Source organism: Vicia villosa, linkage group LG1 (assembly GCF_029867415.1).
Source record: "Vicia villosa cultivar HV-30 ecotype Madison, WI linkage group LG1, Vvil1.0, whole genome shotgun sequence".
NCBI classification, from domain to species: domain Eukaryota; kingdom Viridiplantae; phylum Streptophyta; class Magnoliopsida; order Fabales; family Fabaceae; genus Vicia; species Vicia villosa.
In genome coordinates this window covers 142,042,955-142,049,597 of record NC_081180.1, presented here as the reverse complement: position 1 = coordinate 142,049,597, position 6,643 = coordinate 142,042,955, and the positions used below count along the sequence as shown (strand labels likewise).

At 30.3% G+C, this 6,643-nt stretch overlaps 1 non-coding gene across 1 annotated transcript; it reads left to right on the top strand.

The window, feature by feature from the left end:
* Nucleotides 1-5,769: 5,769 nt before the first annotated feature.
* Nucleotides 5,770-5,964, top strand: LOC131645285 (U2 spliceosomal RNA). Its single transcript, XR_009296918.1, has one exon. It is a non-coding gene; the product is annotated as a U2 spliceosomal RNA (small nuclear RNA).
* The last annotated feature ends 679 nt before the right edge of the window (nucleotides 5,965-6,643 follow it).

Sequence of the window (6,643 nt, the reverse complement as noted above, 5' to 3'; positions counted from 1 at the left end):
GTGTAACTGAGATGTTTTTCTGGTACAAAATATCCCACAACAAACATATTTTTTCCTTTAGTTTGTGAAATAAAACTATCTTTGAAGAAGTGGGAGACTTGCTCTATTGAGGCAATTAAAAATATGCCTTCAAAAATGATAGGTAAGTTTAATAAATATTGGTTGGTTATTCATGGAATTATGGGCATTGCAATTATTTTGGATCCAAGATATAAAATGAAGTTATTAGAGTACTTCTTTCCTTTACTTTATGGAAGTACATCTTCAACTGAAATTAACAACATCAAACAGTTATGCTGCTCATTGTTTAAAGAATATCAAGCCAAAATCAACAGGATGGTTGAAACTTCAACAGAAAAGTCAAATGACAATGATTCATATTTAGATAATATTTCTAATAACAATTATCTTAGTGGTTATGACTCATTTGTCAACGATACTAGTGATATACAATTAAAGTCTGAATTAGATATCTACTTGGAAGAGAAGGTATTGCCTAGGAGTGTTACATTTGATATACTTGGATGGTGGAAAATAAATGGGATTAAGTATCCAACTTTGAAAAAAATTGCTAAGGATATTCTGGCCATCCCAATTTCAACGGTTACTTCAGAATCTGCTTTTAGCACAGGTGTCAGGTTATTGTGTCCTCATCGTTCTAAGCTTCATGAAGATACTTTGGAAGCACTTATGTGTTCACAAAGTTGGATGAAGAATGAAAAGAAAGGTAAAAAAATTTACATTTATATATTTCTTCAATGAAACTTTTATTTAGTTTTTTTTTTGTTTGTTTCAGCTTCTATTGGTATGATTGGACCAAAGCAATATTTGCATGTGAAAGACAAGCGATTGCATTCTTTTCAAGATTCTGATTCTGAAGAAGAGGTAAAATAATTATATATATATATATATATATATATATATATATATATATATTATGACTATAATGTTTCATTATTAACTACAACCTTTTCATATAAAGTATTTTATTTTTTCAGGATATGGAGAATACAAGTCAAAGAGTCACAAATTAATGAATATATTTTGTTTTTTATTATATAATTCTATTACGTTTCATATTTGCAGCATACACTTTTATTTATATATTTGGCATGAGTTTTATTGTTCTAAATATTATGGTTTGTAATATTTTATGAGTTGATTTGAAGGATTTTGAATCACAATTAAATTTAGTTGTAATGTTTTTATTTATTTATATATTGTTTTTTTGTTCAAGTGCGGGTAATGGGTACGGGTACGGGCACTAAGATGCCCAAAGGGCATGGGGACGGACTTTAAAATTGTTGCCCATGAGGGTATGAACTCGGGTACGGACGCTTTTTAAAAATGTGGGTATGGGGACGGGCACTATAGTACCCTGTCCAAAGTGTACCCATTGCCATCCCTAACTAGGAAGGAGTCTTATCGGCGTCGAGATGATTCTAATTGGGTAATATTGGAAAAGTACGACAGGTACATTCCCATTGAAAAATGTTATCACTTTCACAAAAGCCGAAACCATAAAACTAATGATTGCATCCAATTGAAAAATGCCATCAAAAAACTGATAAAGAGGGGTTGACTAGTTGAATATGTCAAGGGGGCAGGCGGGATAGAAAGGAGTCGACTAAAGGTAAATCTCCCTCGAAGATCGCGACGGTGGGGCAAATGGAGAAAGCAAAGGAGGCAAGTAAAGGCAAACACCCAAAAAATCATCGTCATAATTAGAGGAGCATATTAGTCAAACCTCCAATCCGAAGATACTACGAAGAGGAAGTTCGCATAGATGATGGTTGTCTATCATAAGGAAGAAAGCACGTTGGTAAAAATCCCCGACCGTCCTATGTTAGGATTTCAGGACTCAGAGAAAGTCGGAGGCATTTCCAACATTTTTTTACCTTGTGATCATTACTACAAGGTGTGTGAGTGTTGCAAGTATGTGCTTACATGGCTAATCAATTCCATTTGTGGGCATGTGCCCCCACTTAACTTTTATTTCTATGTAATACTCCTACTCCTGTATGTTTCAATTTGAAGTTATATGCAACCCGTATAGAGTAATAAAGCAAAACATATATGAGTGTAATAAAGCAAAACTGTAACATATATGCACCATTAAAGTCACATGCATATCTCCAACTTTTTTTGTTTTTATTCATTTAACTATTCGACTAAACATACCACTAATAAGTAATAACATACATTTTTCTAGTTTATTTTTTAAAGCATATATGTACAACTTTTTGCACCTAAATTTTGCATATTTATGTATTATTTTTAAATATTAAGTACATTATTCTAATTATTAAATTATTTTAAAATTTTATTTTATTTTTTTAATTTGAAAATAAAAAATAAAAAATTTATAAATGATATTGCCCCCACTACTCTAATTTTCTAGCTCCGTCCGACATCTTCACTTCATCAATTTGAAATTGAAATTTAGTCTCACCAGCAAGCAGGGGCGGAGGGAGAGTATATTCAGGGGATGCAAATGAATCCCCTCAACTTTTCATTTTGAGGCTAATAATATGTGCTTTTTAATTTTTGAACCCCCTGACATTTGTTGATTGCACCTCACTTGAACCATGCACCTCTCTTGAACCAATTTCATATAATATTCTGCCCATTATGGGCTCCACCATATTTTCTCTCACAAAACCGGTCCCTGATTTACAAATAGAACACAATCTTTAACAATTAAGATAGAAAACAGAATGATAATTGTTTGCTTATAATTTTAAATATACACATGCATCACGAATTAAATATTCAGTAATGAACTTTTTTTTTACTAAATGTATAATAAAATAATTATAAACTATGTAACTTTTTATTTATAATAATTATAAATTATATATAAACTATGAATTATATACGGATCATCGTGTTAACCAGTGCTCCGGAGCACAGGTTAAGAATTTTAAATAAAGAAAATATTATATATTTAATACATTGAATACTTATAATATTTTTTTTAAAAAGTTGATTATTCATGTTTTCATTAAATATATATATATTTTTAAAAAAATATTTTTCCAATCTTTTAAATAGTGTTCAACTTAGTTTTTTAATCTCTTAACCAGTATTTCGGAGACATTCGTTAGCATTTTCCATTATATATATATATATATATATATATATATATATATATATGTATTTGTATATAAAAATATAATAATAATTTTTATTTATTTATATTAATAAAAAATATTATTTACAATATTTTGCACCCCCTGAGCCAGGGTCTTGGCTCCGCCACCGCCAGCAAGTGCATTTCCACATCCTACCATTTGGATTGACACTGATTTCTTCTTAACCCATATTGGACCATGAGAAAGGATACAAATACATCAAACATATATTCTTTTGATGATCATACTTCACTGTTTCTTAATAATATAGTTGAAATCCAATATGTTATAGTGTTGTTCTTTGATTACACTGATTAATATTTTTACAGAAGTCATAGTTAAACACACCTAAGCATCAATGCTTGAAGAAACCATTGTATTCAGTCAGGGAGAAAAAACTATACCACTAATGTACTTTTGATGACCCTTCAATAATGATGTAAGCTAAAAGACAAAGTGGTTTAAATTATTTTATATATGTTTATTGAAGGATCATTTTAAATGATTATTGAAGAGATTTAAAACATAGTTTAACGTTTGGATATGAAAATGACAAGTCGTTAACACTACCATCATGAGCATCAATATGTATCAATGAAACAAAGACACCATTGAACATGAATTACAAATAAATAGATTCATATAATAACATAGTGAAAATTCTAGTAATTTTTGTAATACATTAAATTTTTGTTAAGAGTATTCATTGAAGACACATGCATGGTCTATATGCAATTATAAAGTCAAATAATTCAAAATAAACCAAAAATTTGACCGAACAATTAGAAATGTTCCATATTTTGAAACTTTGATATCTATCGGCCTCTCTTTCAAACTTGCTTCATAAAGTGAAACTTCACCATTTGCATTACCAACAGTTTCAATAAAATTATCTAGATCAGTTGAAAGATTAATTAATTAAGTCTCTGCGAAATAAAGTTCAAGCCATTGAATTAGCATCGACTGCTTCTTAAAGCTCTTGTCGTGTAAAACTATCTTACATCGACACAGTGTATTTGTAATAAACTTTATGCGGCAAAGTTTTCCAAGGATCAGAGTTTAAAAAATTTCACCCCATTTTGTTTTCACCTCGATTAAGTATTCAACCGATGTGAAAATTCGTTATGAATTGTAGCGATTTAAAACTAAAAGATAGTTCAATTTTTTAAGAAAATAATATTTTATATCTTTAGTTAGTGGATAGTAAAAAATTGAAACTAAATTTGCAATATTATTTTGTTTAGTTGTCCCTTGGATTCAATATTATTATTTATGATTCTCTTATGTTAATAAATAGAATTGTATTAGCATAAATTAGTAAAATGTTAAACTAATAATAAGTTATATTAAATGAAAATGAATAGCATTGAGAATTAAATTTGAAATGAGTTGTCGAATAAATATTTGTTGGGAGAGAGGCATTGACATATATATTGTTTTACCAAGGAGACAAAGCTTTGAATAAAAGGACATGGATGGTTTAAAATTGAAGACTTAAACTAAAGTTAGTGTACCGTATACACATGTTTCTTCTTCATTTCGTTTGTCCAATCACTCCTCACACCATATATATATATATAGAAAGACATAGATGGTTTAAAAAAAGAAGGGTTTGGAAAAACAAGTATGATAAAGAATGTGGAAGCAAGCAAGTATATAAGTTGAAGAGTGATGTAGTCAAGTGTAATTGTTGTTAGCTTCCTGAATGATAAAGAATGGTGCTGCATTAGAAAGAAAACATATGTAGGAGACATTAGTTGCTGCATAAGAATGAAGAAAGTTGAACTGTTGTTGCATGGTGCATATATAAGATGAAGAATGTTGAATTGTTGTTACATGCATGGTGCATATATAAGATGAAGAATGTTGAATTGTTGTTACATGCATGGTGCATATATAAGATGAAGAATGTTGAATTGTTGTTACATGCATGGTGCATATATAAGATGAAGAATGTTGAATTGTTGTTACATGCATGGTGCATATATAAGATGAAGAATGTTGAATTGTTGTTACATGCATGGTGCATATATAAGATGAAGAATGTTGAATTGTTGTTACATGCATGGTGCATATATAAGATGAAGAATGTTGTTTTATTCTACCATATAATAAATAACATGTGAGAGAAGATAATATTAAGTAAATTTGAAATACAGGAGGAGTTATAACATAATATGTGGGAGAGTAAATAAAGAAAGCATAAAGGCATAAATAAAATCCAAGCAGTAAAGTAAAGATAGAATAAGGTTATTTTGATGCATGGTTATAGGAGGAAGAAATGAAGCAGGGGATGATGTTAGAGGAATTGAAAGAAAGAAAAAGGTGAGTTAGTTTGAGGAATAAGAGAAGTGTTGGTAATATACTTGGGACTTCCTCAATGATAATGAAGCACAGTTAGATTGATGAGGAAGAAGTGAAGCACGGTAAAGATTGCTGAAGCAGTAACAAATTCAAAGAAAAAGGTGAAGAGAAGTGTGTTGTTGTCGTAATAAGAGAAAAGGAACAAGTGATTTACAAAATGGAAGGAAGCCAGGCAAGTTTTGTGCAGTGCTGTAAGTCCCACATCTGGCAAGCCAGAATGAAACAGAGTAAACGTGTAATATAAAAAAAAAAGCCAGAGAGAGGAATAAGCATACCTTTCTCGGCCTTTTGGCTAAGATCAAGTGTAGTATCTGTTCTTATCAGTTTAATATCTGATATGTGGGTCAATGGTCCACACGATATTAAATTTATTTCTTGAGGGGGAGAGTCCACCACAATAGCTTGCTATTGGGCCTCTCGCGTGTCGCTCTTGCGTTGCACTATAGCAATTGCTGGCGCACCCCACCAATTCAAGTTCAATAATTTCTTATATTACAATTATTTGTTGGTTTGTTAATTTCTCCCTCTGTTCCATTTTATTCTCTTGATTATACAAAAATTATATTCTCATTAACCAACTCGTTATTCACTTACTAAATGCAAATTACACAATTATGATAATTTCATTGAATGTGTTCGATGTGGGACTTTAATACTAAGGTAGTTCCTTGCAAAATCTAATTACACAATTCTGATTTTTTCATTGAAAGTGTTCGATGTGGACTCTAATACTAGGGTTGTTCTTTGTGTAGGTATATCTCCCTCCTACAAGAGCTCTGATGGATGTTTGGTGGTATTGGAACAAGATCTTATAAGATATAACTTTAAAGCACTAATGATAGCCCTCTTTCTTTCTTGTTCACATTTTACATCATCTCTAAATATTTATCAACTTTAAAGCACTAATGATATTTCTCTTTCTTTCTTGTTCACATTTTACATTATCTCTAAATATTCTCTTTCTTTCTTTCTTGTTCACATTTTACATTATCTCTAAATATTTATCAACTTTAAAGCACTAATGATAGCTTTTCCAATATAAATTTCTTTAGTTTTTTCGAATATTTATTTTGAACTTTAACTATACCAAAGATTATAATCGAAAACTGCCAAAGATCGAGTTTGGACGACAAATACACAACTCA